This window comes from Lissotriton vulgaris, chromosome 1_1, assembly GCF_964263255.1.
Source record: "Lissotriton vulgaris chromosome 1_1, aLisVul1.2, whole genome shotgun sequence".
NCBI lineage: Eukaryota > Metazoa > Chordata > Amphibia > Caudata > Salamandridae > Lissotriton > Lissotriton vulgaris.
The window spans coordinates 312,857,577-312,884,445 of NC_141685.1; positions in this window are offsets into that span (position 1 = coordinate 312,857,577).

Here is a 26,869-nt window from a genome sequence, read left to right on the forward strand (position 1 = left end):
GTCATGGAGGAGAGGAGAAGGGCCCATGAGCTCAGTTTCAAAGAGCTGGACATCCAAGTCAAGCACGTTGAGTCCAGCGATATTGGTGGCAGCATACAAGCAATACTCACTAGAGAGGTGACGGTCCTCAAACCCAAGCCACTTGGGCCCAATTATGTGGTGGGAGATGATAATTATATATTGATTTCTGCAGATGAGGGAATTCTGACAGTGCACAAGGACCAAGAGGAGTACTGGTGGGTTGCTTGAGGAAATGAATGCCTACAGTGAGAAGGGACAAGCTTCTTACACTTGAGATAGAAGAACAGACCAAAGCCATACTTGTTTCTAAATTTTGGCTGACATGAGAAAAATACAAACAGAGATTCAGTGAAAGCCACAAACTCCCAACTCAGTCCTGTGTAGACGTTTTAGGTTTTTCATCAAGCCACTGAAGGACTGGTTGAGGGGAAGTAAAGTGAATATTTTGTGGGGATGTACAACATGTGACTGAGGGAGCACATGCACAATACCTGTTTTACAGGGCTGGGCTGACCCCAAAAAGGGTGGGTCAAGGGAAACACAAACAAGTCTCAGGCTAAAGAAATGGTTCCCATGGCTCTCCTGAGAAGGAGGAGGGGGTTTTGGAACGGGGTGGCCCAGGTCCCCCATTTACAACCCCGCTGCTTTAATTGTTCCCACATAGGACACCAGCAGGGGGGCTCTGACTGTCCTAAGAAACCACCCTAGTGGGACCTCTACAGGGGTTGCAAATTTTGCCTTAGGGGTAAGTAGTCCCCAGCGACAGGAGGTAGATCATTCCCTAGTTTCCTTCAATTGGGAGATAGACTCAGAGGGCCCGATTCACAGAACTAACTTAAGACAAAATCCTAAAGTTACTACTTTTGGTATTCACAGAAGTTAGGATTTTGTCTTAAGACAGACTTAAGACAGATTCCTAACTTAAGTCTGTCTTAAGTCTGTCTTAAGACAAAATCCTAACTTCTGTGAATACCAAAAGAAGTAAGTTTAGGATTTTGTCTTAAGTTAGTTCTGTGAATCGGGCCCAGATAGTAAACTGGTGATCCCTGAGGGTGGGGCTCATCTTTTACATCAGGTCAAGGTGAATGGGGTTCCAGTCACAACTCTGAGGTACACCGGTGCCAGCCAGACCATGGAAGTGGAAAGGCTGGTTTCCCCGGAGCAGCACACCAGCCAGGTGTGTAGAATACCTAAATCCCAGGGAAGCTCCTTGTCTACGCCATGCCTCTGGTATCCCTGGAATAGGGTGGAGAGGTGGACCACATAAGTATCATAGTTAGTGCCGTATGCCATAGAATGCCTTCTGGGGAGTGGTTTGCCACCAGTGTCAGGGGAACTGCCCAAGATGACCTGAAAGCTCAGAAGTCTAGGTGTACCACTCCCAAACAGAGGGTAAAGAGGCCCCCATGGAAGAGAAGGTGGAGAAAGGACTCACCCCTGATCCCTGTTCAGCCTCAGGGTACAGATCCTGGTTTGGGTGACGACTCTCAGGCTATCAACCCTGAACTGGTAGGGAAGAGAGTGGAAGAAGGGTGCCTAACACTGGGGCTGCAGACTTCCCATTCTAGGAAACCACAAAGGACAAAGGCCCCTGGATGGCCTGGGGCCCAGCGCAGGACACTGGCAGCTGTCAGTGGCCTCTGTTGGTTGCTGCCCTTATGGGCAGAGTTTTCCTTGGGTGGGGGACAGAAGTCTGATGAAAGCGGTGGTATGGTCTGCATACTTGGATGCATCTGTGAGCAACGGTAAGGTTAGGTGCTGTACAGATGAAGACCACAGGTGAGGAAAAAGGCTCCCCGTGGGTCAGTTAAGTGGCCCAGGAGAGTGTAGAACCAGGGATCTCAGTGGCTGAGGTGAGTGTAGACACAGAGATTCAACTGATTTCAGAGGGGCATAGCACTGCAAAGGCCCTCTGCATTAGAGGGTCATTGTCCACTTTCTATTGCCTAACAGGAAAGCCCATTAAAGTAGTCACTGGTTACCTCTGGATGTAGGCTCGAGGGGGTTGTGTTGGACCTGGCCCTCTCTGAAGGGTCACCCCCAAACATTTTGCCTGCTTACCTCCATTTTGCTGCTGAAATTATTTTTTGTTGACCTTGGGACTCTGTGCACTTTGCCACTGCTAACCAGTGCCAAAGTGCTTGTGCTCCCTCCCCTAAACATGATTTAATTGGCTTACAACTGATTGCCACATTTAATTTGCTTACAAGTCCCTTGTAGGAGGGTATATACTATGCTCAGGGCCTGTAAATGAAATGCTACTAGTGGGCCTGCAACAGTCATTGTGACTCCCACTGGTAGCACCTTATGACATGCCCCAGAGGCCTGCCACTGCAGCCTGAATGCAGTTTCAAACTGCCAATATGACTTGGCAATATAATTAGGCGTGGGCAGAAAACTACGCTCCGACTGCGTAGTGGATGAACCCAGCCACCCCTGATCTCAGGCCCAGTCCCTGGGGAGAGCCTGCCCGGGACCCGTGGAGACCGTCCCGTGTACTTGGCCATGCCGTTGGCCTCCTGTAGATGGGGGCCCTGGACGCCCGGGTGGGGAGGCCTGCCTGGGACCCATAGAGCCCGTCCCGTGTTCTTGGCCATGCCATTGGCCTCCTGGAGATGGGAGCCCCGGACGCCCGGGGGAGCACTGCCTGGCACCCATGGAGCAGGTCCTTGGTACTTGGCCATGCCGTTGGCCCTGGAGGAGGGAGCCACGGACACCTAGGGAGTTGTTGCCCATGCATAGCCTATCTGGTCCCCGGCAGAGAACCGCCAGCCTGGGAGGAGTGTCCAGGCATACCTTGCCCCTAATAATCCGGAGGAAGGCTACCCCTCTTTCTTGGAACCCGTGAGCACAGAGTGACGGAGGGGACCCAGGGCGCAGAGATGCCTGACCTCCTGGAGCCCTGGCTGGGAGCGGGGAGGCGAATGGCACCTCATCGGGACTTCCAGGGAAGTCCGGCCATCTGGTCACCCCATAGGAAAGCATTGGGTGCTACCAGATGGCCAGGACGGAAAGGACTCCCAGCTGCCCACTCCGAGCCTTCGCGGTAGGGCTCCTGCCTTCCCACGCAGGGCAGGGCGCGGGGGCTCTCGGGCCCGGTCACCCAGGGGAGGACTGCCCGGAACCCATGGAGCCTGTCCCGGCTACTCGCCCGTGCCGATGGCCCTGGAGGAGGGAGCCACGGACGCCCGGGGGAGGCCTGCCAGGGACCCATGGAGCCCGTTCCGGCCACTCACCTGTGCCGTTGGCCCTGGAGGAGGGAGCCCCGGATGCCCAGGGAGGTGCTGCCCAGGCATTGCCCATCTGGTCCCCGGCAGAGAACTGCCAACTTAGGAGTGTCCGGGCATACCCTACCCCTAGTAATCTGGAGGAAGGCCACCCCTCTTTCTTGGAACCTGTGCGCACAGAGCGACGGAGGGGACCCAGGGCGCTGAGACGCCCGACCTCCTGGAGCCCTGGCTGGGATCGGGGAGGCGAATGGCACCTCATCAAGACTTCCAGGGAAGCCCTGCCATCTGGTCACCCCATAGGAAAGCATTGGGTGCAACCAGATGGCCGAGGGATCGGTGCGACCAGATGGCGGGGACCAAAAGGACTCCCAGCTGCCCACCCCGAGCCTTCGCGGTAGAGCTCCCGCCTGCCCATGCAGGGCAGGGCTCAGGGGCTCTCGGGCCCGGACGGAGGCCTGCCCGTGACCCATGGAGCCCGTCCCGGGCACTCCGCCATGCCGTTGGCCCTGGAGGAGGGAGCCACGGATGCCTATGGAGGTGTTGCCCAGGCATAGCCTATCTGGTCCCCGGCAGAGAACCGCCAGCCTCGGAGGAGTGTCCGGGCAAACCCTGACCCTAATATTCCGGAGGATGGCTACTCCTCTTTCTTGGAACCCGTGCACACAGAGTGAGGGAGGGGACCCAGGACGCAGAGACGCCCGACCTCCTGGAGCCCTGGCTGGGATCAGGGAGGCGAATGGCACCTCATCGGGACTTCCAGGGAAGCCCGGCTATCTGGTCATCCCATAGGAAAGCATTGGGTGCAACCAGATGGCCGAGAGGATCAGTGCGACCAGATTGCCGGGACCAAAATGACTCCCAGCTGCTCACTCCGAGCCTTCGCGGTAGGTCTCCCGCCTGCCCACGCAGGGTAGGGCTCGGGGGCTCCCGGGCCGGGTCGCCCGGGTGAGGACTGCCCGGGACCCATGGAGCCCTTCCCGGCCACTGGCCCGTGCCGTTTGCCCTGGAGGAGGGAGCCCCGGACTCCCGGGGGAGGATTGCCTGGGACCCATGGAGCCCGTCCCAGCCACACGCCCGTGCCGATGGCCCTGGAGGAGGGAGGCCCGGACGCCCAGGGAGGTGCTGTCCAGGCATTGCCCGCCTGGACCCCAGCAGAGAACCGCCAGCTTAGAAGGAGTGTCTGGGCATACCCTGCTCCTAGTAATCCGGAGTAAGGCTACCCCTCTTTCTTGGAACCCGTGTGCACAGAGTGACGGAGGGGACCCAGGGTGCAGAGACGCCCAAACTCCTGGAGCCCTGGCTGGGATCGAGGAGGCGATTGGCACCTCATTGGGACTTCCAGGGAAGCCCGGCCATCTGGTCACCCCATAGGAAAGCATTGGGTGCGACCAGATGGCCGAGGGGATCGGTGCGACCAGATGGCCGGAACCAAAAGGACTCCCAGCTGCCAACACCTAGCCTTTGTGGTAGAGCACTCGCCTGCCCACGCAGGGCAGGGCTCAGGGGCTCTCGGGCCCGGTGGCCCGGGGGAGGACTGCCCGGGACCCATGGAGCCCTTCCTGGCCACTCGCCCGTGCCGTTTTCCCTGGAGGAGAGAGCCCCGGATGCCCGGGGGAGGCCTGCCTGGGACCCATGGAGCCCGTCCGGGCACTCGGCTGTGCCGTTGGCCCTGGAGGAGGGAGCCCCGGATGCCCAGGGAGGTGCTGCCCAGGCATTGCCCATCTGGTCCCCGGCAGAGAACCGCCAGCTTAGAAGAAGTGTCCGGTCACACCCTGCCCCTAGTAATCCGGAAGAAGGCTACCCCTCTTTCTTGGAACCCGTGCGCACAGAGTGACGGAGGGGACCCAGGGCGCAGAGACGCCCGACCTCCTGGAGCCCTGGCTGGGATCGGGGAGGCGAATGGCACCTCAACGGGACTTCCAGGGAAGCTCGGCCATCTGGTCACCCCATAGGAAAGCATTGGGTGCGACCAGAAGGCCGAGGGTATTGGTGCGACCAGATGGCCGGGACCGAAAGGACTCCCAGCTGCCCACCCCAAGCCTTCGTAGTAGGGCTCCTGCCTGCCCACGCAGGGCAGGGCTCGCGGGCTCTCGGGCCCTGTCGCCCGGGGGAGGACTGCCCAGGACCCATGGAGCCCGTCCTGGCCACTCGCCCGTGCCGTTTGCCCTGGAGGAGGGAGCCCTGGACGCCCAGGGGAGGCCTGCCTGGGACCCATGGAGCCCGTCCCGGCCACTCGCCCCTGCCTATGGCCCTTGAGGAGGGAGCCCCGGACGCCCGGGGGGAGGCTTGCCCGGGACCGATGGAGCCCGTCCCGGGCACTCGGCCATGCCGTTGGCTCTGGAGGAGGGAGCCCCGGACGCCCAGGGAGGTGCTGCCCAGGCATTGCCCATCTGGCCCCCAGCAGAGAACCGCCAGCTTAGAAGAAGTGTCCGGGCATACCCTGCCCCTAGTAATCCGGAGGAAGGCTACCCCTCTTTCTTGGTTCCCGTGCGGACAGAATGACAGAGGGGACCCAGTGCGCAGAGACGCTTGACCTTCTGGAGCCCTCGCTGGGATCGGGGAAGCAAATGGCACCTCATCTGGACTTCCAGGGAAACCCGGCCATCTGGTCACCCCATAGGAAAGCATTGGGTGCAACCCGATGGCTGGGGGGGTCGGTGCGTCCAGATGGCTGGGACCGAAGGGACTCCCAGCTACCCACCCGAGCTTTCGCGTTAGGGCTCCCACCCTGCCTGCCCTTGTAGGGCTCGGAGGCTGCAGTGCTCAAGGGCTGCAGGGCGCGGGACTGCAGGACTCCAGGCTGCAGGGCTCCGGGGTTGCAGGGCTCCGGGGCTGCAGGGCTCTGAGGCTGCAGGGCTCCGGGGCTGCAGGGCTCCGGGGCTGCAGGGCTCAGAGGATGCAGGGCTCAGGGGATGCAGGGCTCAGGGGGGCTCCATGCATGGGGAGGCCCGCAAGCTCTCCTGGGGCCCAGCTGCCTGGGGGAAGACAGCCCGGGAGCCTTGCAGGTCTCCGCGGCTCTGCACCAGGGACCCTTGTCCCAGGCAGATGGACTCTTGGCAGGCTGGGGGCTCCCAAACACAGGCCCGAGGCCGGTCCCTGCTTTCTAACCCAACCAGGCCAGGGAGATCAGGGAGTCTGCCCTGGCATGAGGGACCCCTGTCCTGGAAACACAGACCCTCAGGACGTGCCCTCATTTTCAGCTATTTTTTTTCCAAAATTCTGCGTAGTGTGCGTAGTGGCACTACGCAAACTACGCCCAGCCCTAAATATAATCCCCTTAACAAGCCTGCCTGTCCCATAGGATAACATTGAGTTGCCTTGTTACATTTAATAGGACCTAACTTTTGATTGGGACCAGGTAGCATTTCATGTTTGGTATCTATTAAGATTTTGCATTAGACAATCCTCTTTAATGGTACAGTGGGATTTTAAATTAGAATTTTGAAAGTGTCACTTTACGGGCATTTTTCCGCCCATGGCCTTTTGGTGTTTGAGGTCTGCCTTAAGTAACATGGTTGGGTGTGACAGACAGTTAGACTTTGTGAATTCTTCCCAGACAATCACACAATTGAAGGATTAGGTGTACTTGAGTGGGCCACCTGCTGGCAGGGTAAGGGAGTTGAGCTGGGCACAGTCACACTTGCACCTTAATTGGTTGTGCTCTGCCATCACACAAATGGCTTATCACCTCCACATTGTCACTGCAGTCAATTTGGAGCCAGGGAAGTCCGGAAACTCCAAGCATGTCAAAGAGAAACCTCTAAAACATCTCCCAACTTCAAAGGCTCCAGGTACAAAAATAATACGTGCAGTTTACTGGGTCGAGAAGTGTGGCTCACTGGTAAGAGGAGGCAGACCTGGAAGTAGAGGTCAGCCTGGGACCAGGGTTCAATTCCCGGCTTGGCGGGGTCTTGAGTCTTAAAATGTCCATGGACTCGACAATTCTCGCTCCAGTGCCTACTCGATTCATGGGTTCACACTCTGTGACTCTGGGCAATAGCTTGCTTAATCTCCACAATGGCCCCTCGCGGCGGGATGCCTGGCTTTCACCTTGCGGATACCCTGCCGGGGTTATCTCACAGGGGAATACCAGGACAGGTTCCCTAAGCAAGCGCTTAGAAACCGGTGGTGATTTGCGCTATATAAATTCCTGTACATTTACATTACTCCTTGACCTGTAGAAGGACTCTCAGAGGACTTCCTGCTGCTGTGACCTACTATGCACTCTGCAAGACTGCATTGCTATCACTGGAAGGAGAATTTTGCTGCCTGGAGCCTTCCTTGAACTCTCAGGCACCAGTCCTGCTGTTTGAACCCAGCATCTTAACCTGATCCCAGAAATACCAGAGTGACTCCAAGGGCTAGGTCTCTGGCCTCCTGTTCTGAGCCGCAGGGACATAAAAGTCTCTCACTATCTTGAACCCACACCTGGACCCAAATTGAATGAGTCCTGAACCTGCAAGTGGTGTTCCACCAGTTGTGGACCCTTGGCTGCGGTGCCAAAGATGCCCAGTTTGCCAAAATTCTAAACTTGGGACATTGAAATACTTTTTTGGGCTAAAAACTGCTCTGAGAACTGAAGGAAGACCAAGACCAACCTGCTTTATCTCCTCAAAATGCATTGCCAGTCAGCCTGAATTTGCAGCTACGTTCTTTTCCAAAGCAGCAAATCCTGTTTAGTGGTCCTTCACCAAAGGGGTGTCTGAGCTCCTGGAACTGTCTCCGGCTACAGCCTCTTGCCTCGTCCCACTGGAGATTTCCAACTTCCGAATATAGTAATCTTCCCCTCAACTTAATCCATTTGCTTGCCAACAACAAAGCTTTCTCCTCAGACACCGCATGCAGCCTTGCCTAACTGAACTTTACCTTTTCAGAAAAATGTTCTTGAAATCTCTTCTGAGGCCAAAAGTAAGCGACTAAATGGCCGCAGTTGGCGCTTTGAACCTTTAGGTGCTAGTTTTTATAAAAAACAGCAAAAATCATAAGATTTTTGCAGTTTTAGTTTCAAATAATGTATTAACATTTATTCTGTTTCTCTAAATTTGTTTGGGATGTTTCTTGTGTTGTGTTTTCACTTTCTTACTGTTTGTGTGCTGCATAAATACTTTACACATTGACTCTAAGTTAAGCCTGACTGCTCTTGGTGCCGAGCTACCCAGGGTTAGACAGAGGTTAATTAAGTGACTTTTTGTCGTTCACCCAGCCAGAAGCTGTGGCTGTTGCTTAAACAGGACTCCCACCCCAGTCAACCAACAACCCAGGTTCCCATACAGAGCCATGTTTCTGACCCTACCCCAAACTCTGACACTGTCCTCACTGCCCTCATCTTTAGTGGAGTGCTCTGCTGCTTTCTCACCTGTGCCACAGGATGCAAGTTGTATTGCAGCATTTATATAGCACCTGCTACCCGTATGTGGGGTGCTGAAGTGTTTGCCAATGTGGGAAGCCTGCTACACCAAGTAGGATGTGTGGATGGAACTGTATTGTCGTTATGTTGGCCATGTGTGGGAATGATTCTCTCTACAGTGATGCAGGGTCTCAATTTTTAAAAGTTCAAAACAAAACTAAATACATTAAAAAAAATATATATATCCATACTAATATAATAAAGAGAGAGCCCAAACCTTTGAGGCGGGTAATCTCAGGAACCACAGCACCAATCACAGCACCCAATACAGCGTTGGAAAGGGCAGTTGCAGCAGAAGGACATAGGCTATGCAGACGCCCACCATATACATTTAAAAGGTAAAAGAACCGTGCCAGCAAAGTAGTCCCTTGTGGGCGTGTCTGCGTTGTGCTGTGGGCGTGTGCTGGGGGCGTGACAAATGCTGGGGGTGTGTGGTACGTTTCGCCCTTCATGCCATGTCTCATATTGTGTGCTAATCCCACCCTGCTCCCTTTATATACCCCTGCACCCCATAATCATAACCCACTCTTACTCCTTAAAATACCCCAACACCCTTAAACACTAACCCATCTTAACCCTATAAATATACCCTGTACCCCAAAACCCAAACCTATCCCTAAACCCTACAAATACCCCTGTACCCCAAAACCCAAACCTAGCCCTGAACCCTATAAATACCCCTGTACCTCAAAACCCAAACCTACCCCTGAACCCTAAAAATACCACTGTACCGCAAAACGCAAACCTACCCCTGAACTCTAAAATACCCCTATACCTCAAAACCCAAACCTAGCCCTGAACCCTTAAAATGCCCAAACCTACCCCTGAACCCTAAAAATACCCCTGTACCCCAAAACCCAATCCTAGCCCTGAACCCTAAAAATAACCCTGTACCCAAAACCCAAACCTACTCCTGAACCCTAAAATACCCCTGTACCCCAAAACCCAAACCTACCCCTGAACCCTAAAAATACCCCTGTACCCTAAAATCCAAACCTTGCCCTGAACCCTTAAAATACCGCTGTACCCCAAAACCCAAACCTATCCCTAAACCCTAAAACGACCCCTGTACCCCATAACTCAAAACTATATCTGAACTCTTAAAATACCCAAACACCCCAAAACATATACCTCAGTACCCAAAAACATATATCCCTATACCCATACTTACCTTATCCAAACATTTAAAAAAAAACATGCTTTTACCATTCATGCATTTACAACGAATTTCGTTGTAAATGTAGGCGTGGTAAAAGCATATAAAATGTAATGCCATGCGTTATAATGGCATTGCGGAGTCATGGTACTTTCGTAATGAATGTATGCGGAGTGATGGTATGCGGAAAGAAAGTTGCGGAATAATGGATGTTTACCTTCCCCCGTTTAAGTACATTGGTGGCACGGCGGCCCACATCTCCAGCAAAATACTCATATTTTTTCACCACCCATTTGAAAATGCACAGGTCTCTCTCATTGATGGTCAGCACCGACATACACTTTTAGACACACCTCCCGCCACAGGTTCTAGGATTGCGAACTTTAGAGCTGGGGAGCTACGTTCGAATCTCGGCATCAGCTCAACATCCTGTGATTCCAGGCAAATTGCTTTGTCTCCTCGTGTCTACTACAAATGAATGTGTTCTTCTGTAATGTAAATTGTGCTCATGCCATGTTGTCGAGTTCGCGCTATATAATATTGCAAGGAAAAATAAAGTAGTGAAACTCGAGTTCACACACTACTGAACACGCACTCTTAAGTGCATCAGCAGCTCACTGTGAATCGGAGCGTTTCACAGGCGTGTCACAGATAAGAAATGCTATCAAAATGGAATCCTACAAAACAAAATACTACTGGCCGGCAGCAATTCATACCCAGACAATGTCGGGACGGGCTGCTAGTATATATATACCCGAGCTAGTGATGAGACGGATGCTCCAATGCAAACTATGAGACTTAACCCGGAGGAATTTCACGAAGCCACTCGTAGTCAAGCGGCATTGATTGCCGAGGAACAAGACATTAACATCAATAAATCTGTTACCACGGATTTTCGACCCAGTTCAAAGTTTACCCCTCTCAGTATTCGAGATACGGTTGACATTTTCCATGAACTGGTTGTAAATGATTTGAAAAACCTAGAAAAATGCACAAGTGTAAAACATAAAAATTTCAGTAAACAAGAAAAAGAGTATTTGGCGTTAATCACGAAACTTAAATCTGATCATAATTGTATAGTGAGAAACGCCGATAAAGGAGGGAACGTTGTCCTCTGGGACAGGGGACAATACCTAGTTGAGGGACATAAACAGCTCAACAATCGCTTGAATTATGTCAAGACAACAGAACTAGCTATGCATCATCAGTTCGAGCTTTATAACCAGCAGTTGCAAGGCTGGTACCAACAAAGCCTCTTATCCCTAGAGGAACTCAAGTTCTTAAAGATTACCAACCCAACTACCCCAGTGTTTTACCTTATACCTAAGGTGCATAAAGAGTTGGTCAATCCACCAGGCCTCCCAATCATTTCTGCAATAGGGGGGGGCCTGGAAAATACTTCTAAATGTAGTGATTCGTTCCTGTGCCCTTTGGTCAAACAACTTCCCTCCTTTATCCAAGACTCAAGCGATTTTTTGAGAAAAATCTATGATATTCCATGGGAAACAGATCTCTTATTAGTAACAATTGATGTCTCCACGCTTTACACAAGTATTAGGCATGAAGATGGCCTGCGGGCAGTGAAACATTTCCTAAAAGAACGCCCGATCAATCTATGGCTCCACACACAAATGCTTTTGGCAATGATTACAACCTGCTTGAATAGTAACTATTTCTTATTTGATGCCAACCTGTACAAACAGATATGTGGGACCGCGATGGGCACCTGCTTCGCCCCCAGCTATGCTAATTTGCATATGGGCTGGTGGGAGGAGCAGGTGGTCCAAGCGGATTTCCACAAAGAATGGGATGATAATATCCTCCATTGGAGCAGGTATATCGATGACCTGTTCCTTATCTGGAAAGGTTCAGAGGTTAGTGCCCAAAACTTTATTGACAAACTTCAGGTCAACAACCTTAATTTAAAATTTACAAGCAACATCAGTGCCACATCTCTGAACTTCCTAGATCTCACCATTTTTGTAAAAAATGGGAAGTTACACTCTAACTTATATAGGAAGCCCACAGCAGGGAATACGTTGCTTCATGCAACAAGCTTCCATCCAACTAATCTAATCAGAAGCATTCCGTATGGAGAGAGTTTAAGAGCCATCAGAAATTGCAGTGACCCGGAATACCTAGAAAAAGAATTGGCAACACTTAATACCCGTTTTTCAGCTCGAGGGTACTCACAGGATAACATCAGTGGTTGCAATAGAAAAGCAAAAAAACGCAGTAGGGAAGAAATTCTGTTTAACCAAAAATAAACCAGCAGCTACAAAGCAGAGTGAAGCAAACCAGGTTAGAATGATAACATCCTATAATAAAAAACATGCAGATGTAAGAAATATCCTAAACTGCCACTGGCACCTGATTGCGAATGATCCCTTACTACAAGATCTAGTTCCCAAAAAACCCGCTATTACTTTTAGGAAAGCCAGGTCGCTAAAACAAATGCTAGTGTCAAACACACTGCCTCCCTAACCTAAAATGAAAGGAGCAGGATCAGACTGGCTCAGGAGGAAACCAGGCTTCATTAAATACATGAAATGCAAGGCGTGTAAGCTGGGAATCAACCCCAATTCATATCAAGGGGGTCTCACCAAGAGAGTCAAGCAAATCAGAGGATTTTTTGACTGCTAAACAGATTATGCTGTCTGCGTGCTCCAGTGCCCGTGTGGCCTGAGGTACGTGGGCAGCACCATCCATCCAGTGCATATGCGCATACTGCAACATATGCAAGCTATCCGAAACACGGGCTCAGCTTACCCAGTAGCACGTCATTTTGAAGAGAAACATAACAAAGATGAGGCAGGGCTCTGCTACTTTGTAATTGATCAAGTTCCCAAAAGTGTGAGAGGCAGAGACAGACTGAAAAAACTGAGGCGCCTCGAATCAAGGTATATTCTAGAACTTAATTCCAAGGCCCCGGGGGGGTGTAACCTTGAAGAAGATCTTAGCACACACTTATAATAGGTATTGTGAGCCTGGACTCCCACACATCTGACAAATTCTGTGTTAAAGTTTGGTGTCATTTGAATGCTGGTTAATTCAAAGATGAAGAATAACGGTAACCTCATCTCAATGTTCTATGTCTGTACACACATTGTGCCAGAACACTGTGTACTGCAAAACAAGGGCACGTTTTTTCCCTTCTCTCCCTCACTTTTCTTCCTGCACTCTACCTTTCTTCTTTACTCTCACCCTCTTCTTTCCACCTCTCCTCCCTTGTCCCTCCCTTTTTCACAGTCCCTTTTATTCCTGGCGACATTTGGTAGTTTTGCCCACTTGGGCAGTATTTTATAAAAGAATGACGTTAAATGATGAAATTCACTATAGCAATGCCTAATCACCATGTACTGAGTATGCGCCCACTATGGGCATAATACGAGGCTTCTATGAAATGCACAGTATCCGGCGCGAGTCAGAAAGTATGCATTTAAGCGGCTATTTGATCTGTAAGCGCATCCGAGTATAATTGGATACGAAACTAAATGTAAACATTGTGGAGTGATTTAATTGTGCCACATTTAAAACAAGCTTTTCTACTTAATTATGGAGGCGAAACGAATGAAAGTAGTGAACAATATGAAATCATAAAACGGAATGCTATTTGTATTTTGTAAAAACTACAAGTCTGTTTTCACTGTCAGCCAGGTTGTAGTTTTAATCACATGACTGTTTGGGTGTACTCTGTTAAAATGGCGATTGTAACACACTGAAGCATCGGTGAGCAAGCCTGCTGGTCAGGCGAAACGCGTCCGAGGGCGACATGAAATAAACATTTTATGGTCAGCACATAGTCTCGTCATTGGTAGTTTGTCTACTCGAGAGGTGGATATATATATATATATATATATATATATATATATATATATATATATATATATATATATATATATATATATATATATATATATATATATATATATATATATATATATACTACTATAATAAAGCAAGAACTTTGAACCTTTGAGGCAGGTAAACTCGGGAACTACAGCGCCAAACCACACACCAGATACATCTTTGGAATCCGTAGGGTGTGCAGATGGACATAGGCCATATAAACCTAAAAAATGTACGTTATTTAAAAAATGTACATTCAAAACAAAGTAGTCCCTTAGAAGTAGCGTCGGCCGCGACCTGCGTGCTGACGTCAGGAGCGCGGGGAGGAGCGGCGTCCAGGAGCGCGACGAGGAGCGGTGGACATGGCGCGGGGGAGGAGCGGTGACGAGCGGCGAGAAGCAGCGGACAGGCGGGAGGAGTGGTGATGAGGAGCGGCGGACATGGCACAGGAGAGGAGCGGTGACGAGCGGCGGACAGGCGGTGAGGAGCAGCTGACAGGCGCGAGGAGCGGCGGACCGGTGAACTGAGGAGCGCGGGGGAAGAGCGACAGCTGAGGTAAGGACCCACGGACAATGTCGGGGCAGGCGGGGGTCGGGGCAGGCGGGGGTCGGGGCAGCCAGGGGATAGGGCAGGTGGGGGCCCGGGCTGCTGGACAATGTCGGGGCGGGCGGAGGTCGGGGAAGCCTGATTGCTCCCGGACAAGGTCGGGACGGGCTGCTAGTATATATATAAAGCATATTTTGTTTTGCTAATAACTTTGGCACCGTTTGATGAATCTTCATGAAATGTCCAAAACTAGTGTGCCAGTCACTTCAGTTGCTGTCTGGAAAGTTTCGGGGTGATCCATCAAGCAGAGGCCAAGCTAAAGAAGTGGCTCCAAAATGTGTTTTCTACTTGCAATTTCCCATAGGGATTTTGGACATGACTACAGCCTGAACCACTGAATGGAACCATACCCTAGTTTGGCAGAAAGCTAAATCTTGGTCCTGAAAGAGTGCTTTTTAGGTCTTGCCTGAGCCAGCGCATGCGGTGCTCTGGCGAGACTTTTAGTAAGGGGGCTTTAAAAAGCTCACCACACGCTTTTGCTTGTGGCCTAATGCTTGCGGTTACGAGCACAGTTACGCGTTCAGGCGCCATCTAGCTTTCCTCTCTTGTCATGGCTCACTAAGCCCATCACTCACGGGCACCCTTACAGCGTACGCACATCGCACACCACTCGCCAGACCTGCCTCCTTGTTAATTAGCGTGGCCGCGCTTGTCTGCCACACAGTCTCTCTCTCCCCTTTGGGCAAGCTGATATTCGAGCTGGCACTAAGCAGTTTGTTTGCAAATCTGAATAAACTGCTGCGTAACCCACATCCCTACTGTACCAAAGTATTTTACCAACCCTAGTTTCCACGTTTCTACATGTGTTATAAATTTATCTTCCACACTAGACATCAATTTGGATTTATCTCCCATTAACGCCTTTTTTCTTTCCCTCTTTCCGTTCTCATCCTTGCACAACTCCCGGGCTTGTTACTGTAGTGTCTGTGGGTGCGTGCATGGGGGCGCCCGTGTTGGCTTTTCTCCTTCTGTTCTTGGGCTGTGACTCGCACTGCCAGTGAGAGTCCATCGGGCATTATCAAACAAGAGTACAGTTTGACAATTTTGCAGCCTACCACTAAATACATTTCAGGTTTACACCTAATGAGCAATAGGTTACTTGCTTACAAGGAATTGTGGTTTCACTCCATCTGCCTTACTTAATTTAATTTGCATTTAAATGTTTGATCAACTTGTTCTTTTTGCAACCGCACAAATGTGGTGCCTGGCTATTTGGCTTTGTGCCGATGGTTTGATTCACTGGGTTTAAAGCACTGGAACACTGCCATTTAAACTAACACTGCTGAATATAAAGCAGAGTCAGAAATATGCAGATTCAAATCTGCATTCCTTTCACAAGCACATTGCACAGCTCCATGAGGCACGCGCCTCATACTTCACCTGTCCTATTTCTAGACCACTGACGGGACTATTAGCTTTGAGCATGAAGGTCAACATTGCAGTCTCCACAGCAGAGCTCAAAGACACATAAAGTCGAACACAATGAAGGAAAAATTAACACCTTCATGTTTTCCTGAACGCAGCATATCATCCAAAAGATATTTTAATTCCAGCGCAACTCTCAACATGCCATTATCTGCTCCTCCACTTCTGGCTGGCCCTTCTTGCTCCTTTCACAACATCAGACCTACGCCTTCAAAAGAGCAAAATGTCCGCCCAATTGATGCACTGCTTCTAGAACTTTCAGCCTTTCATTCTACACCATCCTCCCTCCATATACTTCATCCGTCTATCATCTACTTGTGCTAAAGCGCAGGCAGCTGCTCCCTTTGGGGGGAGGATGTGGTGTTAGGGTAGCACTGCCTAATTAGGAACTGGGGGGAATGGAACTGACTTAAAATCTTGGTGTTGGTACAGTCAGCATTGTGTGATTCTGGGCAAGTCACTTAATCTCTCCGTCACTCAAATAAAGACCATGACCTTGTGTAATGTAACTGGCGTTTATGTTAAGTGCTCCAGTACCTTCACACATGTTCGCGCCATACAAAACTGCTAAAAAACCCTGCCTGCATTATTCCACTATGACTAGTCTGCAGATGTCGGTGTAAGAGCAATATTTAGACGAATGCGACCTGTAGCCTCTTTAGCCAGACCTTTAGTACATTGTTTTCCATTGAGGCTTTTGACCTTAAAAGTGCATTAAATCTCATTCCAACTTTCTTTTTCAATAAAAAACAAGCATTTGCAATGCAATAGGTCTCGCTTTTGAGCTATTCACATTGTAAATGACAATGCCTTTTATTTTTGTGTTTTGAAAACTTGCAAGAGGGGCGTAAACATGCACTCTGTACTCAAAGCCTTTGCTCGCGAGAAGCAAGGCTGGCAATAATTGCGCCAATTTTACTGCCAGCCTTGCTTCTCGTAAACAAGGACTATCTGTACAAAGTGTGTGTTTATGCAGCGCTTACAGGTTTTCAAAACACATAAATAAAAGGCATATTCCTTTACAATGCCAATAGCTCAAACTCTTACAAATGCGAGACCTATTGCATTACAAATGCTTGTTGTAACTTGTTGTAAATCTGTTATGTAGTTTTGGAGTTATTAAATATATGTATATCTAGAGACACAGATCCACTGTGGTGCAACCTCCCAGTGTGAATCCACAACGGATACTTGGATAAAAGAAAATACACCCACCCACAGACCCACTCATGCACACTCTCACACCCCACTCAACCACTCACACATCCATACAGCCACTCACACAACCACTCACATTCCCAGAGAGCCACTAACACACCCACTCACAAACCCACACAAGAATTCACACACCCATTCATAGAGCCATGTACACACCCATTCAGCCACTTACATGCCCACCCATGCCCACTCATAGGCCCACATAGCCTTTTCCACACCCACTCATACACTCACCCACCACATACTCACTCACCCACTTAAACACCCACACAACCACTTACTCACCCATACAGCCACTAAAATACCCACTCACACATCCATACAGCCTCTCTTACACAGCCACTCAGAGACCCAGAGAAACACTCACACACACACTCACAGTAAAACTTACACACCCATATGCAGACCAACACAGTCACTCACACACTCACTTACATACCCACACACCCTCTCACACTCCCGGGTTACAGGGACGTTAAAGTTAGGAAATAGTATTAAAGACCACAGAAATTCACTACAAAAGCAAAGGTTAGAGGGATGTTATAGTTGTTAAATAAAATTTTAAAAACCTTAGAAATTCCCTTAAAAAACGAAGGTTACAGGAATGGTATAGTTAGGTTCAGATTTTACACACACAAAACCATAGAAAAGTGGGTGGTATAGTTATCTGAAGAAACTATAACTCATGCCCTAAGGTAAGTATAACTTGTGCCCTCGCCATGCTCTGCTAATTACCCCATATATTACATCACTCATGACATCTTCTATGACATCATTGATATTAACAGTGAAACATTTACAGTGAAATTATTGATCAGAAAACTATGCATGTCAGGCGCATTTTATAGTTACCTGTTTTTTTTGTGAATATCCATACACGTTAGGCATTGATATATATATGTATATATATATATATATATACATATATATATATATATATATATATATATATATATATATATATATATATATATATATATATATATATATATATATATATATATATATATATATATATATATATATATATATATATATTCACTGAAAAAAACATAGGTTTCACACCAGTTATAGTTAGGAATTAGCATTTAAAAAACCTATTAAATTCACTGACAAAACCAGTTATAGTTAGCTGGAAATTTTACTGATATAAAACCAATGAAATTCCACGTTATAGTTAGTTGGACTCACTATAACTTGCGCGTGCAATGCACTGCTGATGACGTCACATATTACATCACTCATGACATGGTCAGTGACATCACTCATGACATCACTGATGACACCATCCAGTGAATATGTGTCTTTCTGAAAAATAAATATTAGTGAGTAATGTTTAAATATTTAAATATATATATTATTGTTTCACTTTGTGTATAAGTGGCTACATGTGTTGGTAAGTAGCTACATGCGTATGTATATGGGTTATTAGATGTTTCTCTTAGTATCAGTATGAGTGTCTATATGGTTTGGTGGGGGTATTACTTAGCACATAGATGCATGAGTGACTGACTCGCTGTTTGTATGTGTTTTGAAGACAGCATATGTGCAGGACTGTATGGATGGATGAGTGTGTATATGTGTTTGTTAGTGAGTGAATGACTGTCTCACTAGTGTCTTTATCAGTAACTACATATGTTTTAATCTAGTATATGTGAATATTGATGTATATAAGTGAGTATATGTGAGAGTAAGAGATTGTAAGAGTTCCTGTTTAAATAAGTATGTGTTTCTATGAGTGATTGTTTAAGAGAATAAATATGTGTAATTTTCAATACAAGTAAGGTGGAAGTGTGTGTATAACTCTATATTCAAATAAATGGATGTTCAATAGTTTATTTGCACGTGTGAGTATGTGTGTGAGTAACTTTTGGATGACTGTCGGTGTGTAACAGGATGTATAGGTGTATCACTTCATATGATGAGTGAGTATATGTATGAGTGACTATATAGAACTGTTGGTGAATGACTGGATGTGCATATAGATGGTGGAATTACTGAATTGCTTGTTGTAACTGATATGGGTATCTCCATTTTTTTTTAAATTTCAGTTTCTATTTTTGAATATGTGTTTCAAGGGTTACATTACAGTGAAAGGAGGTCTGTCACTATGTCACAAGGATGGTGTCATCAGTGATGTCATGAGTGATGTCACTGACCATGTCATGAGTGATGTAATATGTGACGTCATCAGCAGTGCATTGCACGCGCAAGTTATAGTGAGTCCAACTAACTATAACGTGGAATTTCATTGGTTTTATATCAGTAAAATTTCCAGCTAACTATAACTGGTTTTGTCAGTGAATTTAATAGGTTTTTTAAATGCTAATTCCTAACTATAACTGGTGTGAAACCTATGGTTTTTTCAGTGAATTTCAAAGGTTTTTTAAATGCTAATTCCTAACTATAACTGGTGTGAAACCTGTGGTTTTTTCAGTGAATTTCAAAGGTTTTTTTAATGCTAATTCCTAACTATATAAGACCTGAAAGCCCACCAGGAATCTCCAGTATGCGCCAGGGGACTGCATTGCAGAGAGGTGTAATGAAGCCACAACCCTTTTTACACCTCTCTGCAACGCAGCCCCCGTGCATGTTTGAAGAGGGGAAACTAATTCCCCTTGCATACTGGGGGCCCCTGGGGGCCAATTAGCCCACCTGGAACCTCCAGTATGCGCCTGGGGCTGCATTGCAGAGGTGTAATGAGACTATGCCCCTTGTTACACCTCTCTGCAACGCAGCCCACTGCCGCGTTTGCAGAGGGGGAACTAATTCCCCTTGCATACTGGGGGTCCCTGGGGTCAACTAGTCCACCAGGAGCCTCCAGTATGCACGAGGGAGCTGCATTGCAGAGAAGTGTAATGAGGCCACACCCTTGTTACACCTCTCTGCAATGCAGGCCACTGGCGCCTTTGCAGAGGGGGGACTAATTCCCCTTGCATACTGGGGGTCGCTGGATCATATCTGCCCAAACACCGATATTCCGAACGATTGTAAATGACTTTTCTTGAGAAACATTTGGATTTGGATTATCATGTCCTATACTTTGGAATTTTTGAAAGACTGACTTTGAGGATGCTATAAATTACTCAAGTCTGCCCGAATTGTGTGGGTAAAATTGATACCTAGTCACTTTTAATAAGAATATACTTATGTCTCGTCTAACATTTGGAAGAAATATCTAGTTATATGACAACGGGATACCGACATAACTTGAAGGAAATAAGAACGCCCTGAAGAAGTTCTGTTGTACAGAACGAAACGTTTCGGCTGGCTGTGGTACATAAACTTAAGGAAAATAAAAGCATTTGAATATACACCAAGATTCAGCGCTTCAATAAGTACTCTAAGTGATATGATTTGATTGGACTCATTGTGAAAGTGGTGCTGTGCCAAACTTTGGAATATTCTCCACTACTCTCTACTACTTACTCTCTCCCACTCTCTACTACTCACTCTCTACTGCTCTCTACTACTCACTCTACTACTTATTCTCTACTACTCTCTACTACTCAGTCTCTACTACTCACTCTCTACTACTCTCTACTACTCACTCTACTATTCACTCTACTACTCTCTACTACTCACTCTGCTACTCTCTCTACTGCTCTCTACTACTCTCTACTACTCACTCTCTACTCTCTATTACTCACTCTCTACTCTCTACCTCTCTACCTCTCTACCTCTACATCTCTACCTCTCTACCTCTCTCTACACGCACACATATAGACATATATGCATATATATATGTGCATATGCATTTATATATATGTATGTGTATATATAAAAAAAACAACTAAACATTTTTTTTTCTAATCAGCTACTTTTAAAACTGTCATTCTTTTTCCCCATGGTACACTCCCCGGTACGCTTACCGGTGCGCGTACCGGGCGTTCACCCCGCGAAAATCAAAATTTTTTTTTATTTTTTTTTTGCCCCGTGGGGCCCTTTTATGGCCCCCACATCAAACCTAGAGGGTCAAGGGGGGTCTACTCTGCCCCCTTATGGTCATTTCCCCCTTTGTTTTGGGCACCTCTTGTGTCTCGATCCTACCGAGACACAAGATGGCGGCCGCTCCGGACTGTTTAGAATGTTTACAGACACCCCAGAGCCAATCAGCTTTCTCCGCGCAAGTCGCGTGACGCGCCCGGTGCGCGTACCAGTGCGCTTACCGGAGCGCTGCTATAGATATATATATTTTTTTGAACCTTAATTACTCAAAATCCACTGGAGCACATATCTTGAGACATAGCAAAGGCACATCGGGCTACCAGTCCCTACAATTTTGCCAAGTTTGGTGGAAATCCATTCAGCCGTTCGGGCTAAAAGTGAAATCGACCGCCCTATGGAAATTAACATGGGGAAAACGCGTTTTGGGACCCCCCTTTTATCTCGACCCCCGCTTGACGAATCCCCCCCAAACTTTCAGGGAAGGACCGGAACGCCGCGAGGCCATTTTGAGGAAATTTTCAGGCAGATTCGTCAACCGGCGCCAAAGTTATTCCAAATAGAATTTTCAGATTTAACATTGAAAAAAATCCTAACTATAACTACCTACTGGCGACCGCCAGTAGGTAATATATATATATATATATATATATATATATATATATATATATATATATATATATATATATATATATATATATATATATATATATATATATATATATATATATTTTTTTTTTTCTTTTTTTGAAAATGGAGGATATGTTCTGAGTACATGGAAAACGTTGTTGGTCTAGTTGTGAAGGGGCCCACAAACAAATGAAGGACATTAAATATATGTATAGGAGAGGCCACAGTGGGATTGTTCGGCCCAGTGGAATGATTAATGCGAAACTATTCAGCCATACCATTTTTCTAATGCCAATTTATTCAAATGAATTGGAACATCTCACATCTCTCATGGATTGGAGAGTGGTTTCAAAGTTGGTGCCACCTTGGAGCTGTTGGAAGAAGAGGCCAACGAATGTGAGGTGGCCAACCTGCGCCAAAAGCTAAAGTCCAGTGTCAGTGAACTACAGAAATGTTATTAAGTATGATAAAAAAATGTGTGCTCAAATTTATATACTCAATCAGCTATGCAATTTGTGTAACCCCTACAGCATGCACCAATGCAGTCACTCACGTAAATGTGCATACAAGCATCCAGGAGACTTCTGGAAAATTTACAATCCAGAATTAAACATATCCAGTTAGCCATGGTATATTCAAAATTACAACAAACTGCCTTAGTGTGTGCCCAAGCTAGAAGAGACTAGGCAGACACCCCCCCTCTGCCTCTTCACTACCCTCCTGTGTAGGACCCTGTGCCTCTCTTGCTCCTCGTTTTTAGATGTTTTGGTCATGCCATTCTTGCATATTCTGTTTCCAAGGCTCCTGGGTAGCAATGACCGTTTCTGAGGATGTGACATAACAGCCAGAGCTGCCAACTTTGGATCTGGGGAATCGGGTTTGAACCTCTGAGTCAGTCAACATCCTGTATTTCTGGGTAAATCACTTAATCTCCCTTTGTCTTCAAAAATGAATGTGTTCTTGTGTAAAGTTACTGGTGCTCATGTAAAGCGCTCCAGTACCTTCAGGGTGAGCTTGCACTGCACAAAACTGCAAAAAAAACCAAAAAAAACAGTGGTCTTGTTCGGAGTCAGCCATGGAGCTGCCAAGGAGTTTGCTTGGCAGGTATACAGACCAAGGAGTCCAGGGTATCGCAGGTTCATGAGGGAGAGGGACACATAGTATGGCTCCCTTTCTCCAGCAAACTCAAGAAAACATGGAATAAGGTGTTAATTCTCCTCCCGGACAGAGTCAGAGAACATGTTTGGCTGAAGTCCCGGATTGACAAGCCGGCAATAGGCCGATGGGCATCTAGATGAGGCCAGGTGGTGTGCTGTTTTTTTTTGGTCTGCCTAGGACTTCACCCCTGGTGCACAATGTGAAAGGCAGTTGTTACAGCCTTAACAAACATATACTAAGCCTTACCCCATGCACAGATGTCAGGCCAACTGGCTTTCAGAGCCAGAATGACAATGGGCTGCTCCTTCCGTTCTGTTTGCTTTTGTTGCCCTAAGTATGGCCAAACGTGGGTCCTGTGCTCACTGTGCTACTGAATTCAAGCTAGCCAGGCTGATGAGGGATGACAACTTAAAGCCAGTCCCAAGATGCTTATTTCTTGACCACGTAGGACCTGGCTTGGCAGTTCAATCTGAACTGTTCACATGAGAAGCAGGGTCAAGACTGATTTGCATGTGGCTGGGTCCAAACTGGGGTGGAGTAGTGATCAAAAAAACGATGGATTAAACCCAGATCTGTGACTAGGGGGGAATGTTTGCTTTTTTCAGCATTACGTCCATCATCTGTTTTTTTTACTCCTTCTGTCACAGCACAAGGTGTTCCTGCCCTTTAGCTCTCTCTATGTGTGACAGATGCCTCAAGGAGCTGCTGATGAGGAGCCAGTAGCACCGATTTGCAGGGGACTTCAGTAGGGGAGAGGACTGGGCGTTGAGGGTGTTGGTAAGGGACAGGAAGGGATCTACTCAGTGTATTTTTGCCCCCCTCCACTCCATGTAACAGGCGGAGATAAATCAAGATCTGCTCTTCTCCTTTGTTTTATAGAAATCAATTACTGCAGCCAACAGGGATTGGTTGTGGCCTTAGTTGACTTTGAAACTGGGAAACCAGGTTCAAGTCCAGCGACGGACTGGCCATAGCGGGCACCGGGTGTTTTCTGAGTGGGCCGAAAGAGTGGGGGCTAGTTTTGGAGCAGTGGGGGACATTTTTGTTACTGCACTGCAATATCGGCCCCAGTGTTTTCCATGAGCCCTCGGGCCGGTCTGACTTAATTGCCAGTGCTGGTTTGTGTTCTCAGCCCGGCAGTGTTTATGTCTCAGCATCAGATCAACATCCTGTGATTGTGGGCAAATTGTTTAATCCACATGAACCAAAATATATATATATATATGACCCTCTGTAATGTTATTTGGTGCTCAAGTAAAGCACTCCAATGCCTCTGTGACAAGTTTGTGCAACATATAAATCTGCATGTCAGGAAAGTGATACCATTTCTTTATTTTTTTTGCATTTACACACTAGCATATTCCCTTTCTCAGAACGTACACGTGATGCTAGCACCAACTAAAACAAAAAATCCAGATGCACTTTTCACCAGTCTCAGAGCACTGGAGTCTCCAAGCATGAGTGTCTCTCTTAAGCATTGCAAACAAATAAAATGAATATCAATAAAGCCCCGGATAAGTGTAAAAAGGCAGTCTAGGTCTGTGCCATGTTATGTTTCCCAGCGAACAATTAATCAAAACATCCAGAGCAACTTTTTGATAATTCTGTGCTTCCAGTGTATACTTTGCCCATTGAAATGTTAATGTCCCACTTTTATCACGGCAAATGTGCGCCTTCATTTAGCTCCATGATCCTAACCAAGCAGTGTACTGCGTAAGGTTGCAATCTGCGACTGGAGGCCAATTTTGTTTTGGTGGCCCGTGCCTAATTGTAGCCCCAATCCAAGCCGTTCAGCCCTGTACTTGGGCACAGGATCTATATTCGTCACTGAGACAAACTATGTGGCAGTGGTGTAACAATAGCCCCAGGATAAACGAGTAGAATCCAGAAGATGATATTTCCAAGTAATTTATTCAGTAAATAGGTATAAAAGTACGAACCCCACCAGGAGCAGCCTGTAACATGCTCAGCCCTTCAGTAACTGACTAACACTGTCCCTAACATTCTAAATACTAACATTCTAAACTACAATCCCTATGCAGAGCATAATAGAACAGGGAAGATATAATTCAACATACTACAACATCTCCCTCCTATAAAATTGAAAAGAGAAACAATGCTAGGTAAAGAACAACGAAAATTAGAAACAAGAGATGAAAATAAGAAACAAGAGAAAGCGTCAAGAGACTGATAGAGAAACATAAAAATAAAAGAATGACAATAGAGAAAATATCACAACAGGGCAGACAGAAGACACAAAAGACAAAACAGCCTTGCATCAACTATCACACACAAAAGAGTATACACACTACAGCTCCTGGCACATGGAAGTAGAAGGCGATCGATGGTCATCACTGGTGAGGTTCTTGTGCCAGTAAGTTTGAATGCTTAATAAGAAGTCTTCTTGTATAAATAAATCCTTATCTTTTTAAATTATCGTTCCGTTTCGTTTTTCTCCTTTAAAAGTCTTTGAAATTCACGGGGAAGTTTACCCCACTCCTGGTACCAAATGTAGTATGGAGGATAAACGAGTAGAATCCAGAAGATGATATTTCCAAGTAATTTATTCAGTAAATAGGTATAAAAGTACGAACCCCAGCCTGCAACATGCTCTGCCCTTCAGTAACTGACTAACACTGTCCCTAACATTCTAAATACTAACATTCTAAACTACAATCCCTGTGCAGAGCATAATAGAACAGGGAAGATATAATTCAACATTCTACACCAGCATCCCCTGTGGTGGTGGTAGGGGGTGATTAGGGGTTGTGCGCTCCAGCGGGCACCCTCTGGCCCCGTGCGCTGGCCTGAGAGCTCCTGACTGTGTCCAGGGTGCTGGGGTCCCCTCAAATTTTCTTTTGCCACTTCGATGTGGTCCAGGTCCTCCCAGAGAGATAAAGAGGTCGGGCTTTGCCTGTACCATTGATCTGAAGAACAGGTTTGTTGCCCCTTCTCAGTGACTGTGAACAGCACACACCATCCGCCAGCGCCGCGCTCAATGTTAGTAACAATTATTTTTAGGGCTTGCGCAGCGAGAGCCCAATTTCAGGGGGTTTCAAAATGTATCTAGAGATTGCACATGCTCGTTCATGTGCTTTTTCTTTTATGTAACAGGATTTGCTTGTGTGTGCGTGTATTTCACAAACAAAGCACCAATAGGCCAAAGGCGGGCGCATTGCTCCGCCCATGGCCTATTGGTGTCTATTACGTGCACCGGCCGTCATGTGGTTTAAATTATCCTGCCCAGACACAGGCGAGATAATTGAAGCCACATGTCTGGCTGTGGGGCGCGCGCGCACCACTCCCGGGCTTCTTCTTTTTTTGGATCCAGTACACTGGGAAGCAAGTAAATGAAAGAACCACTGAAGTCTTGTTAATGTTAGAGGCAGGCAGGCTATGGGCAGAGGCAGGCACAGCAAACCAATTTAGTGAGCTGGCTGCTTGCTTTTAATGCAGCTCTGCTATTAGCGCGCTTTGTCATGGGGTGCTCTGAGGGGCACTATAAAGCATGACTAATGCATTTGATAGAGCGTTTTAATTAAGATGCACAATGAAGGTAAATAATTCATTTAACTTTAGAAGTAACATGTAGCAAGAAGCTGTTATTTGAAGCGAATGGGAGCACTAGGCTAACATTCTTGTCCACATTTGACATGAATAGCTGAGACTGCATTTTTATTTTCAAGCCTGAACCTAGGTCAGGAATGTGAGATGTTACTAGGTAGAAACCTGAAATAATTAACTTATGGGGCTCACAGGTTCCAAGAAGAAACATAAAAGATTAATAACGTGAAGATCTACTAGGTCAGAAGTGCAAAATAAAAACATTTATGCTAATAATACTAAAAATAAATAGAATATGTTAGAATTTAACCTTCATGTATGACAGAGATGTACAAGAAGAACAATGATGTATTCAAATGTTTAGTCAGATTCTCTCAATAGTTTCAGGAATATCATGAGAAGTTCAATTTAGTTTAAGCGGATGGGAACCAGAGAAGTTATGAAGCAAATGGTGAAAATATTTTCCATGAACCGTAGATTTCTTATAGTAAGCAATAGTGAAGGAATCACTGACAGAATTTCGATTTCACAAAAATCGACCTACTATAACATCGAGTCTCAAACATCGATATCACTAATATCGACACCCTATACTTAACATGAAAACTACAAAATTATCAATCTAACAATATCGATGCACAAAAATATTGACTACACAAA